General features: G+C 40.5%; 1 protein-coding gene across 7 annotated transcripts in view; it reads left to right on the forward strand.

The window, feature by feature from the left end:
• CNTFR (ciliary neurotrophic factor receptor) overlaps positions 1-15751 on the forward strand; it is a 313015-nt gene that overhangs the window by 96769 nt on the left and 200495 nt on the right. For 5 of the 7 annotated variants that reach the window (XM_072132724.1, XM_072132727.1, XM_072132728.1 and 2 more), the window contains exon 2: positions 1491-1571. The exons of the other annotated variants lie outside the window; for them this stretch is intronic. The gene's annotated coding sequence lies outside the window, so the exon portion shown is untranslated. The remainder of the gene's footprint in view (positions 1-1490; positions 1572-15751) is intronic. 7 annotated transcript variants of the gene reach the window in all.

Raw genomic sequence — 15751 nt, forward strand, 5'->3', positions numbered from 1 at the left:
GCCACGTCCCTGCACCAGCCGCTCCTTCTGCTCTTGTATAATTACGCAATTAAATTCTGTTAATTGGCCCCTAATCGTCTGGTTCCAGCGTTTATGCACAAAAAGCCCCCGAGGTCGTCCTAATCTGGAATCGGTTACACGTCCGGGGGTTTAATGATCAAATGCTGAGTAATTGTGGATAATGTCACTTTTATGGATTCCTCAAGATAAAAAGGCGAAAGCGACCCTGAACCGGAGACGGGCGGACCCGCGTCGCTCTGATGGAGGAATGTGCATGGGGTGGACCTGCTGGTACAGAACCAGGAAGGGTGGAGAAGGCCACAAGAATAACCAGGGGGCACAGGGGAGGATACGTCTAGAAGAAGGTACAGAAAATTCCGGAAAATGAGGAGTGAACCAGTGAATGAAGCCAAAATTGGTAGACGATGGTGAGAGGACACAAGGATCAACCAAACTGAGTGTCTAAATACTTCACCTCCACTAATAATTGGACGATGATCCCAATACTGGGGCCGACATGGGCTCGGGGCTGGAGTTGGTGCCCATCGCGGTTCCCTTTCCTCATGTGACTGCTGATCTTTGTGGGTTGGGAATGATGATTGCGATGATAGATGGGAGGATGAGAAGTTATATTAGTAAGTGGGAACCATCTCAGCTGACCCCCAATATCAACCCCAGGTGCCACAGCGCAGGGCCATACCAGGGTCCATAACACCCCTCCCGGTGACAGGGCAGTGGCATGAGGGGTAGAAACTGCCACAACATTTGGGTTTGTTCCTCCCATGTTTGATATTATCCTCTGAGAGGTCACAGGTTACATGGACAAGGCCAACCATAACTGGGACAAATCCGCACTGTCTGTAAGGTACCGGTGTCCTTGGGTGGTCCATCCTCAGCTCCACCTCTGGGCATCTTCTCTTGTTTTTACCAGGACCTGCGTCTCGCTGAGGGTTTGGTACAGATTGATCTTTCCTGTTGTGTTTTGTGTTCCGTATCTGCGTCTCATCATTCAGGGAGTTGAGGGCAATGACTCTTCTCCTTATACATCTCTAATCTTGTGTTTGTTACAATGTATCAGTGCAGGTACAATGTAGCAGCCTTGGAGCAGGACTGGGTCGGATGAGGGTGTAACAAGCCGGTATCTGGAGATTCACAACCAGAGCTGCAGCGACAGTGGAATCTGTCAGCTGTGTGCCTGTGTGACTTGCAGCAGCTCTGGCTGTGAGTGGAGTATAATGGTATTAAGGTACTTGCTGGGTCGCAGGGGGTCACATCACACCCTCACCCTGTGCACAGACTTCTATCATTGACCTCCTTTTCTCTCACTCAGAGACATCTAAATAATTTAAAGAGACAGCGTCCCGGATTCTGTATGTGTGGGGGTCCGGCGCTGTGCGGATGAGTGGGTCCAGTGCCCGGGGGGGGTCTATAGATGATATGGAGGGCAGCCGTAGCCTATAGTGATGTCAGTCTCTTCTTCTTCTCTTCAGGATATAAGGAACCTGCCAGAAGTGGAGAATTATCTGCCCCCCCCCCCCCCCTATGACATCGCCAGGACATCGCACATAACGGTAAGACGCCGGCGCTATCGCTCCGCGGCCTCATTCCTGTTATTATGATTGATGAGCTTATGAGATATGTCCGGGATCTATCGTATTCCATTTCACAAAGCTTTATTGGCAGGACAAAATACTAATCAGCATTCCAAAGCATTTGGAGAACAGGGGATTGTGGGAGATGAGGTGGGGGGGGGGGGGTCATAGAAGTCCATGGTATCATGTGGCTGAGTATTTGGAGCAGTGTAGCAGGAAGTCCTCGGTGCTCGTCCTCCGTGCCTCCTGGTCCTGGCGCTGTTGGCACAGTCGGCTCTCCCTGGGGACATACGTCTGTCTGTGCCGCCCGGACTCCATGGCAGGTTGTGCTCAGTCTATAGCGGCTCAGGATCCGGGGGTCTCTGGGGTCGGACCCCCAATTATAATGTATTGTTTTTAGTACCAGTCGCCTCATATAGGAAAGTTACACCATACGGGCCCCCTAGGCCTCTAAGACCTTCTGCCCCCCTCAGGTTACGCCCCTGTCTCCAGGTTTGGGTCTGTAGACTCTGGCAGCTGGTGGTCCTCCGGTCACTGACAGGTTCCTCCCGTTGCCATGGTTTTTGCTTTTGTCTGTGATTGGTTCCTGTTGGGGTCCGGATGGGTTTGGGTCCCTCCTGCTGTTACCAGGCTTTATGGTGGGAGGAATCGATCTTTCTCATATCTATTCATCTATCTATTACACATCAGACTGAATGAGGTGAAACCTTTCTAGTTTTAGGTGAATTAGGAACTAAAATTATTAATATTTGCCAAATACCAGAAAACGAGAGAGATAATTATTAAGTCATTTTTATCACTTTTTTATTTTACTTTGTTTCTGTGCATTTGCTTTTTATTAATGTCTCTCAGCCCTCGTGGATAATGACCCTCACCGGCTTCAGCATCTTCTCAAGGTCTCTGGATATTGTTCTTGGGTTTATCTCTGTGACACAGAAGCCGTCTCCTTTCTGAGCGGGAGGACGGCTGGATGGACACTTCTGTCTTGTTTGTAGTCGTGTAGAATTGTTTGCACAGATGAATGAGGCTTTCTGAAATGTGCACAGGTCTGGTTCATCCTTGGGTGCAAGTCCACAATTCTCCTGATATCTTGGCTGATTTCTTTAGAACTTGCCATGATGTTACACAAAGGAGCAGTGTGTTTCAGGTGTGCCTTCAAATACATCCACAGGTGTCTCTCTAATTAACTCATATGTTGCCAATAAGCCAGAAGCTTCCAAAGACATAATATCATCGTGTGGGTTGTCCCATTGTTTAAAGGCAGAGAGATCTTACTGAATGTAAACTTTTGACTTTGCAGAAAGTAATAAAATTTTCATATAGTGAATGGAAACTTCTGTTTTCAAATCTATCTATCTCCTATCTATCTGTCTATCTATCTATCTCCTATCTATCTATCTATCTCCTATCTATCTATCTATCTATCTATCTATCTATCTATCTATCTATCTATCTCCTATCTATCTATCTATCTATCTATCTCCTATCTATCTATCTATCTATCTCCTATCTATCTATCTATCTATCTATCTATCTCCTATCTATCTATTTATCTATCTATCTATCTATCTATCTATCTATCTATCTATCTCCTATCTATCTATCTATCTATCTATCTCCTATCTATCTATCTATCTATCTATCTATCTATCTATCTCCTATCTATCTATTTATCTATCTATCTATCTATCTATCTATCTATCTATCTATCTATCTCCTATCTATCTATCTATCTATCTATCTATCTATCTATCTCCTATCTATCTATCTATCTATCTATCTATCTCCTATCTATCTATCTATCTATCTATCTATCTCCTATCTATCTATCTATCTATCTCCTATCTATCTCTCTATCTATCTATCTATCTATCTATCTATCTATCTATCTATCTATCTATCTCATATCTATCTATCTATCTATCTCCTATCTATCTATCTATCTATCTATCTATCTCCTATCTATCTCTCTATCTATCTATCTATCTTCTATCTATCTATCTATCTATCTATCTATCTCATATCTATCTATCTATCTATCTCCTATCTATCTATCTATCTATCTATCTATCTCCTATCTATCTATCTATCTCCTATCTATCTCTCTATCTATCTATCTATCTATCTATCTCCTATCTATCTATCTATCTATCTCCTATCTATCTATCTATCTCCTATCTATCTATCTCCTATCTATCTATCTCCTATCTATCTATCTATCTCCTATCTATCTATCTATCTATCTATCTATCTCCTATCTATCTATCTATCTATCTATCTATCTATCTATCTATCTATCTCCTATCTATCTATCTATCTCCTATCTATCTATCTATCTATCTATCTATCTATCTATCTATCTCCTATCTATCTCCTATCTATCTCCTATCTATCTATCTATCTATCTCCTATCTATCTATCTATCTATCTATCTATCTATCTATCTATCTATCTATCTCCTATCTATCTATCTCCTATCTATCTATCTATCTATCTCCTATCTATCTATCTATCTATCTATCTATCTATCTATCTATCTCCTATCTATCTATCTATCTATCTATCTATCTATCTCCTATCTATCTATCTCCTATCTATCTATCTATCTCCTATCTATCTATCTATCTATCTATCTATCTCCTATCTATCTATCTATCTCCTATCTATCTATCTATCTATCTATCTATCTATCTATCTCCTATCTATCTCCTATCTATCTATCTATCTATCTATCTATCTATCTATCTATCTATCTATCTCCTATCTATCTCCTATCTATCTATCTATCTATCTCCTATCTATCTATCTATCTATCTATCTCCTATCTATCTATCTATCTCCTATCTATCTATCTATCTATCTATCTATCTATCTATCTCCTATCTATCTCCTATCTATCTATCTATCTATCTCCTATCTATCTATCTATCTATCTATCTCCTATCTATCTATCTCCTATCTATCTATCTATCTATCTCCTATCTATCTATCTATCTATCTATCTCTCTATCTATCTCCTATCTATCTATTTATCTATCTTCTATCTATCTATCTCCTATCTATCTATCTATCTATCTATCTCCTATCTATCTCCTATCTATCTATCTATATATCTCCTATCTATGTATCTCATATCTATCTATCTATCTATCTCCTATCTATCTATCTATCTATCTATCTCCTATCTATCTATCTATCTATCTATCTATCTACAGGCGGTCCCCTACTTAAGGACACCCGACTTACAGACAACCCATAGTTACAGACAGACCCCTCTGCCCACTGTGACCTCTGGTGAAGCTCTTTGGATGCTTTAAAATAGTCCCAGACTGCAATAATCAGCTTAAAATTGTCTGCATTGAAGCTTTATTGATAATTCTTGGTCCTATTACAGCAAAAAAATTTGAAACTCCAATTGTCACTGGGGCAAAAAAAAAAATTGTCGGGAACTACAATGATAAAATATACAGTTTTGACTTGCATACAAATTCAACTTAAGAACAAACCTACAGTCCCTATTTTGTATGTAACCCGGGGATTGCCTGTATCTATCTATCTATCTATCTATCTATCTCCTATCTATGTATCTCATATCTATCTATCTATCTATCTATCTCCTATCTATCTCCTATCTATCTCCTATCTATCTATCTATCTCCACATATCTATCTATCTATCTATCTATCTATCTATCTATCTATCTATCTATCTATCTCCTATCTATCTATCTATCTCCTATCTATCTATCTATCTATCTATCTATCTCCTATCTATCTATCTATCTCCTATCTATCTATCTATCTATCTATCTCCTATCTATCTCCTATCTATCTATCTATCTATCTATCTCCTATCTATCTATCTCCTATCTATCTATCTATCTCCTATCTATCTATCTATCTATCTATCTATCTATCTCCTATCTATCTATCTCCTATCTATCTATCTATCTATCTATCTCCTATCTATCTATCTATCTATCTATCTATCTATCTCCTATCTATCTATCTATCTATCTATCTCCTATCTATCTATCTATCTATCTATCTATCTATCTATCTATCTATCTATCTATCTCCTATCTATCTATCTATCTATCTATCTATCTATCTCCTATCTATCTATCTCCTATCTATCTATCTATCTCCTATCTATCTATCTATCTATCTATCTATCTCCTATCTATCTATCTCCTATCTATCTATCTATCTCCTATCTATCTATCTATCTATCTATCTATCTATCTATCTATCTATCTATCTATCTATCTATCTCCTATCTATCTATCTATCTCCTATCTATCTATCTATCTATCTATCTATCTATCTCCTATCTATCTCCTATCTATCTATCTATCTATCTATCTCCTATCTATCTATCTATCTCCTATCTATCTATCTATCTATCTATCTATCTATCTCCTATCTATCTATCTCCTATCTATCTATCTATCTATCTATCTCCTATCTATCTATCTATCTATCTATCTCCTATCTATCTATCTATCTATCTATCTCCTATCTATCTATCTATCTATCTATCTATCTCCTATCTATCTATCTATCTATCTATCTCCTATCTATCTATCTCCTATCTATCTATCTATCTCCTATCTATCTATCTCCTATCTATCTATCTATCTATCTATCTCCACATATCTATCTATCTATCTCCTATCTATCTATCTATCTATCTATCTATCTATCTCCTATCTATGTATCTCATATCTATCTATCTATCTATCTCCTATCTATCTATCTATCTATCTATCTATCTCCTATCTATCTATCTCCTATCTATCTATCTATCTATCTCCTATCTATCTATCTATCTATCTATCTATCTATCTATCTCTCTATCTATCTCCTATCTATCTATTTATCTATCTTCTATCTATCTATCTCCTATCTATCTATCTATCTATCTATCTATCTCCTATCTATCTCCTATCTATCTATCTATCTATCTCCTATCTATCTATCTATCTATCTACAGGCGGTCCCCTACTTAAGGACACCCGACTTACAGACAACCCATAGTTACAGACAGACCCCTCTGCCCACTGTGACCTCTGGTGAAGCTCTTTGGATGCTTTAAAATAGTCCCAGACTGCAATAATCAGCTTAAAATTGTCTGCATTGAAGCTTTATTGATAATTCTTGGTCCTATTACAGCAAAAAAATTTGAAACTCCAATTGTCACTGGGGCAAAAAAAAAAATTGTCGGGAACTACAATGATAAAATATACAGTTTTGACTTGCATACAAATTCAACTTAAGAACAAACCTACAGTCCCTATCTTGTATGTAACCCGGGGATTGCCTGTATCTATCTATCTATCTATCTATCTATCTATCTATCTATCTCCTATCTATGTATCTCATATCTATCTATCTATCTATCTATCTCCTATCTATCTCCTATCTATCTCCTATCTATCTCATATCTATCTATCTATCTCCACATATCTATCTATCTATCTCCTATCTATCTATCTATCTATCTATCTATCTATCTATCTCCTATCTATGTATCTCATATCTATCTATCTATCTATCTCCTATCTATCTCCTATCTATCTCCTATCTATCTATCTATCTCCTATCTATCTATCTATCTATCTCCTATCTATCATCTATCTCCTATCTATCTATCTATCTATCTATCTATCTATCTATCTCCTATCTATCTATCTATCTATCTATCTATCTATCTATCTATCTATCTATCTATCTATCTATCTATCTATCTCCTATCTATGTATCTCATATCTATCTATCTATCTATCTCCTATCTATGTATCTCATATCTATCTATCTATCTATCTATCTCCTATCTATCTATCTATCTCCTATCTATCTCCTATCTATCTCATATCTATCTATCTATCTCCACATATCTATCTATCTATCTCCTATCTATCTATCTATCTATCTATCTATCTATCTATCTATCTATCTATCTATCTCCACATAACTATCTATCTATCTCCTATCTATCTATCTATCTATCTATCTATCTCCTATCTATGTATCTCATATCTATCTATCTATCTATCTCCTATCTATCTCCTATCTATCTCCTATCTATCTATCTATCTCCTATCTATCTATCTATCTATCTATCTCCTATCTATCATCTATCTCCTATCTATCTATCTATCTATCTATCTATCTATCTATCTATCTATCTATCTATCTCCTATCTATCTATCTATCTATCTATCTATCTCCTATCTATGTATCTCATATCTATCTATCTATCTATCTCCTATCTATCTCCTATCTATCTCCTATCTATCTATCTATCTATCTCCTATCTATCTATCTATCTATCTATCTATCTATCTCCTATCTATCTATCTATCTATCTATCTATCTATCTATCTATCTATCTCCTATCTATCTCCTATCTATCTCCTATCTATCTCCTATCTATCTATCTATCTATCTATCTATCTATCTATCTATCTCCTATCTATGTATCTCATATCTATCTATCTATCTATCTATCTATCTCCTATCTATCTCCTATCTATCTCCTATCTATCTCCTATCTATCATCTATCTATCTATCTATCTATCTCCTATCTATCTATATATCTATCTATCTCATATCTATCTATCTATCTATCTATCTATCTATCTATCTATCTATCTATCTATATATCTATCTATCTCCTATCTATCTATCTCCTATCTATCTATCTATCTATCTCCTATCTATCTATCTATCTCCTATCTATCTATCTCCTATCTATCTATCTATCTATCTATCTCCTATCTATCTATCTATCTATCTATCTATCTATCTATCTCCTATCTATCTATCTATCTATCTATCTATCTATCTATCTCTATCTATCTATCTAAAATTCAAGAAAAAATAGCAGCACAGTCACTTTGAGAAGATTGAACTATGGGTGCTATCCTGCACTCTCCCCATGCAGAGTCCACGAAATATAAGAGTGAAAAAACGGCAGCACTCCATATAGTGAAAAAGAAATGTGGTTTTTATTCCACCTCGTGCGACGTTTCGGCTGTTTTCCAGCCTTTGTCAAGCCAATTGTGTCATGTTATACAGAGATATTTATAGTCACATAGTGATGACATCATAGTATTAGTAAACAAACATAAGTGATCAGTATATACATATAATACAGTGCATATTCTGTTGTGATCCAATGTATAAGTACAGCATATAAATTCACCTTAGTGCAGCGGTATTGCTCATAAGCGATCATATAATCATTACATAAAAATTACAGATAATATCAGGAAAGTGCTCTAATGGTTCACCTGTATGGGTACCTCCTCCTGGTGTAGTCTAACACATGGACGCTATTCGCGTCTATAAGGCGCTACTGCGCATGTCTGTGAAAAGTCAAGGAGAGCAGATGCTGTAATGCGCATGTCGCGCATGCGCACAAGCATAACGGCATATGGAGACGCCATCTTGGAAAAGGGTATGTGCCAACACAGCCAATAGTTCTCATAAAACATAGGAAAAGCCTGACTGGCATAGGATAAACAGATCACTGCTTGTTCTCCTAATGGCTATTTTTGTAGCGAACTAAAGATGAGTGTGACAATAACATTATATCGCAGCAGAACGAATCGTGGGTCATAATTAGGTATGTTCTGTATGGCAACGGTACCGTAGTCATAGTACCAGGCTAGTAACTTGCTAACCACAGAGTGTGGGCTACCTAGACATGTCCAAAAAAAGACTATAGAGAATACCACCAAAGTATGTGGGTTACAAGCCTCAGGCACTACCCATGGATGGGCAGAACCCAAGTTCGTATGGAGTATATGCAGGTCCTAAGTGGAAATGTATCCATCCCCTACCAAGGGCACTGCGAGTGACTCCCCCACTAGTGGAGAAACTGAAAAAAGCCCTAGCGGTTACACAAGTACCTATATATAATCAGAACTGTAGTGTAGTGTAGTGTACATTTCCACTTAGGACCTGCATATACTCCATCACCATGTGACTGCGCTCTCACATCTGGTAACTGGCGGAGACGCCGATCCCAACACATCGTACGACCCGCGCCGTCACCTTACATCACCGAGAGACTGCCAATGTTCTGTAAGATTAGGAAAGGATCGCCGGGCGGAAAGCCACGCCCCCTACAATAGTGATCACCACGACGATCATCCACATTGGTTACGTTGTTGCATCTGTCTGATCAGACTGGATCTCGTGTATTGGTGATCAGTACCGGAGATCCGGGGGGGATTCTTTCTGTTATTTTTGTGACTTTTTAGTCACAGTTTCTGTAAATTTTTTTGCACCAACAATTCCAATCCGTTGCCAACGGCTGGGGGGGGGGGCGACGTCCAGCGTTACGCGCCGTTTCTTTATGCGCTAAGTGGAATGTTCTTACGACATAAAGAAACAGTAACGTGCGTCTGCAAAGAAAATTACTTTGAAAAAATGTGTAAATTATCCGGAGGCGGTCAGGGGGGCGTCACCTGCGCCTCTTAGCAGCGCCAGATTGTGAATTATTCCGCCCCGGCTGTTATTGTACCTCCTGCTCCGGGCCGAGGAGCCGGGACCACGAGGTACAATAACCGCGGGGGACGGAATAAATTATACATGAGCAGCGGCCGGTTATTATATATGAGCAGCGGCCGGTTATTATATATGAGCACTGGCCGGTTATTATACATGAGCACTGGCCGGTTATTATATATGAGCAGCGGCCGGTTATTATATATGAGCACTGGCCGGTTATTATACATGAGCACTGGCCGGTTATTATATATGAGCAGAGGCTGGTTATTATATATGAGCACTGGCCGGTTATTATATATGAGCACTGGCCGGTTATTATATATGAGCAGCGGCCGGTTATTATACATGAGCAGCGGCCGGTTATTATACATGAGCAGCGGCCGGTTATTATATATGAGCAGCGGCCGGTTATTATATATGAGCACTGGCCGGTTATTATATATGAGCACTGGCCGGTTATTATATATGAGCACTGGCCGGTTATTATATATGAGCACTGGCCGGTTATTATATATGAGCACTGGACGGTTATTATATATGAGCACTGGCCGGTTATTATATATGAGCAGCGGCCGGTTATTATATATGAGCTCTGGCGGGTTATTATATATGAGCACTGGCCGGTTATTATATATGAGCAGCGGCCGGTTATTATATATGAGCACTGGCCGGTTATTATATATGAGCACTGGCCGGTTATTATATATGAGCTCTGGCCGGTTATTATATATGAGCAGCGGCCGGTTATTATACATGAGCACTGCCCGGTTATTATATATGAGCACTGGCCGGTTATTATATATGAGCACTGGCCGGTTATTATATATGAGCAGCGGCCGGTTATTATATATGAGCACTGGCCGGTTATTATATATGAGCAGCGGCCGGTTATTATATATGAGCAGCGGCCGGTTATTATATATGAGCACTGGCCGGTTATTATATATGAGCAGCGGCCGGTTATTATATATGAGCAGCGGCCGGTTATTATATATGAGCAGCGGCCGGTTATTATATATGAGCAGCGGCCGGTTATTATATATGAGCAGCGGCCGGTTATTATATATGAGCAGCGGCCGGTTATTATATATGAGCACCGGCCGGTTATTATATATGAGCAGCGGCCGGTTATTATATATGAGCAGCGGCCGGTTATTATATATGAGCAGGGGCCGGTTATTATATATGAGCACTGGACGGTTATTATACATGAGCACTGGCCGGTTATTATACATGAGCAGCGGCCGGTTATTATACATGAGCAGCGGCTGGTTATTATATATGAGCAGCGGCCGGTTATTATATATGAGCAGCGGCCGGTTATTATATATGAGCAGCGGCCGGTTATTATATATGAGCAGCGGCCGGTTATTATATATGAGCAGCGGCCGGTTATTATATATGAGCACCGGCCGGTTATTGTATATGAGCAGCGGCCGGTTATTATATATGAGCACTGGCCGGTTATTATATATGAGCACTGGCCGGTTATTATATATGAGCAGCGGCCGGTTATTATATATGAGCACTGGCCGGTTATTATACATGAGCAGCGGCCGGTTATTATACATGAGCAGCGGCCGGTTATTATATATGAGCACTGGCCGGTTATTATATATGAGCAGCGGCCGGTTATTATATATGAGCAGCGGCCGGTTATTATATATGAGCAGCGGCCGGTTATTATATATGAGCAGCGGCCGGTTATTATATATGAGCAGCGGCCGGTTATTATACATGAGCAGCGGCCGGTTATTATATATGAGCACCGGCCGGTTATTATATATGAGCAGCGGCCGGTTATTATATATGAGCAGCGGCCGGTTATTATATATGAGCAGCGGCCGGTTATTATATATGAGCAGCGGACGGTTATTATATATGAGCATTGGCCGGTTATTATATATGAGCACTGGCCGGTTATTATATATGAGCACCGGCCGGTTATTATATATGAGCAGCGGCCGGTTAGTATATATGAGCACTGGCCGGTTATTATATATGAGCAGCGGCCGGTTAGTATATATGAGCACTGGCCGGTTATTATATATGAGCAGCGGCCGGTTATTATATATGAGCACTGGCCGGTTATTATATATGAGCAGCGGCCGGTTATTATATATGAGCAGCGGCCGGTTATTATATATGAGCAGCGGCCGGTTATTATATATGAGCACTGGCCGGTTATTATACATGAGCACTGGCCGGTTATTATATATGAGCAGCGGCCGGTTATTATATATGAGCACTGGCCGGTTATTATACATGAGCACTGGCCGGTTATTATATATGAGCAGAGGCTGGTTATTATATATGAGCACTGGCCGGTTATTATATATGAGCACTGGCCGGTTATTATATATGAGCAGCGGCCGGTTATTATACATGAGCAGCGGCCGGTTATTATACATGAGCAGCGGCCGGTTATTATATATGAGCAGCGGCCGGTTATTATATATGAGCACTGGCCGGTTATTATATATGAGCACTGGCCGGTTATTATATATGAGCACTGGCCGGTTATTATATATGAGCACTGGCCGGTTATTATATATGAGCACTGGACGGTTATTATATATGAGCACTGGCTGGTTATTATATATGAGCACTGGCCGGTTATTATATATGAGCAGCGGCCGGTTATTATATATGAGCACTGGCCGGTTATTATATATGAGCACTGGCCGGTTATTATATATGAGCTCTGGCCGGTTATTATATATGAGCAGCGGCCGGTTATTATACATGAGCACTGCCCGGTTATTATATATGAGCACTGGCCGGTTATTATATATGAGCACTGGCCGGTTATTATATATGAGCAGCGGCCGGTTATTATATATGAGCACTGGCCGGTTATTATATATGAGCAGCGGCCGGTTATTATATATGAGCAGCGGCCGGTTATTATATATGAGCACTGGCCGGTTATTATATATGAGCAGCGGCCGGTTATTATATATGAGCAGCGGCCGGTTATTATATATGAGCAGCGGCCGGTTATTATATATGAGCAGCGGCCGGTTATTATATATGAGCAGCGGCCGGTTATTATATATGAGCAGCGGCCGGTTATTATATATGAGCACCGGCCGGTTATTATATATGAGCAGCGGCCGGTTATTATATATGAGCAGCGGCCGGTTATTATATATGAGCAGGGGCCGGTTATTATATATGAGCACTGGACGGTTATTATACATGAGCACTGGCCGGTTATTATACATGAGCAGCGGCCGGTTATTATACATGAGCAGCGGCTGGTTATTATATATGAGCAGCGGCCGGTTATTATATATGAGCAGCGGCCGGTTATTATATATGAGCAGCGGCCGGTTATTATATATGAGCAGCGGCCGGTTATTATATATGAGCACCGGCCGGTTATTGTATATGAGCAGCGGCCGGTTATTATATATGAGCAGCGGCCGGTTATTATACATGAGCAGCGGCCGGTTATTATATATGAGCACCGGCCGGTTATTATATATGAGCAGCGGCCGGTTATTATATATGAGCAGCGGCCGGTTATTATATATGAGCATTGGCCGGTTATTATATATGAGCAGCGGCCGGTTATTATATATGAGCATTGGCCGGTTATTATATATGAGCACTGGCCGGTTATTATATATGAGCACCGGCCGGTTATTATATATGAGCAGCGGCCGGTTAGTATATATGAGCACTGGCCGGTTATTATATATGAGCAGCGGCCGGTTATTATATATGAGCAGCGGCCGGTTATTATATATGAGCAGCGGCCGGTTAGTATATATGAGCACTGGCCGGTTATTATATATGAGCACTGGCCGGTTATTATATATGAGCACTGGCCGGTTATTATATATGAGCAGCGGCCGGTTATTATATATGAGCACTGGCCGGTTATTATATATGAGCAGCGGCCGGTTATTATATATGAGCAGCGGCCGGTTATTATATATGAGCAGCGGCCGGTTATTATATATGAGCAGCGGCCGGTTATTATATATGAGCACTGGCCGGTTATTATATATGAGCACTGGCTGGTTATTATATATGAGCAGCGGCCGGTTATTATATATGAGCAGCGGCCGGTTATTATATATGAGCAGCGGCCGGTTATTATATATGAGCAGCGGCCGGTTATTATATATGAGCACTGGCCGGTTATTATATATGAGCAGCGGCCGGTTATTATATATGAGCAGCGGCCGGTTATTATATATGAGCAGCGGCCGGTTATTATATATGAGCACTGGCCGGTTATTATACATGAGCACTGGCCGGTTATTATATATGAGCACTGGACGGTTATTATATATGAGCAGCGGCCGGTTATTATATATGAGCACTGGCCGGTTATTATACATGAGCAGCGGCCGGTTATTATACATGAGCAGCGGCCGGTTATTATACATGAGCAGCGGCCGGTTATTATACATGAGCAGCGGCCGGTTATTATACATGAGCAGCGGCCGGTTATTATATATGAGCACTGGCCGGTTATTATATATGAGCAGCGGCCGGTTATTATATATGAGCAGCGGCCGGTTATTATATATGAGCAGCGGCCGGTTATTATATATGAGCAGCGGCCGGTTATTATATATGAGCAGCGGCCGGTTATTATATATGAGCAGCGGCCGGTTATTATATATGAGCACCGGCCGGTTATTATATATGAGCAGCGGCCGGTTATTATATATGAGCAGCGGCCGGTTATTATATATGAGCAGCGGCCGGTTATTATATATGAGCAGCGGCCGGTTATTATATATGAGCACTGGCCGGTTATTATACATGAGCACTGGACGGTTATTATATATGAGCAGCGGCCGGTTATTATATATGAGCAGCGGCCGGTTATTATACATGAGCAGCGGCCGGTTATTATACATGAGCAGCGGCCGGTTATTATACATGAGCAGCGGCCGGTTATTATATATGAGCAGCGGCCGGTTATTATATATGAGCAGCGGCCGGTTATTATACATGAGCACTGGCCGGTTATTATATATGAGCACTGGCCGGTTATTATATATGAGCACTGGCCGGTTATTATATATGAGCAGCGGCCGGTTATTATATATGAGCAGCGGCCGGTTATTATACATGAGCACTGGCCGGTTATTATATATGAGCACTGGCCGGTTATTATATATGAGCACTGGCCGGTTATTATATATGAGCACTGGCCGGTTATTATATATGAGCACTGGCCGGTTATTATATATGAGCACTGGCCGGTTATTATACATGAGCAGCGGCCGGTTATTATATATGAGCAGTGGCCGGTTATTATATATGAGCAGAGGCCGGTTATTATATATGAGCACTGGCCGGTTATTATATATGAGCAGCGGCCGGTTATTATATATGAGCATTGGCCGGTTATTATATATGAGCACTGGCCGGTTATTATATATGAGCAGCGGCCGGTTATTATATATGAGCACTGGCCGGTTATTATACATGAGCAGCGGCCGGTTATTATACATGAGCACTGGCCGGTTATTATATATGAGCAGCGGCCGGTTATTATATATGAGCAGCGGCCGGTTATTATATATGAGCAGCGGCCGGTTATTATACATGAGCACTGGCCGGTTATTATATATGAGCACTGGCCGGTTATTATATATGAGCAGCGG

Source organism: Engystomops pustulosus, chromosome 1 (assembly GCF_040894005.1).
Source record: "Engystomops pustulosus chromosome 1, aEngPut4.maternal, whole genome shotgun sequence".
In the NCBI taxonomy this organism is placed as follows: Eukaryota; Metazoa; Chordata; class Amphibia; order Anura; family Leptodactylidae; genus Engystomops; species Engystomops pustulosus.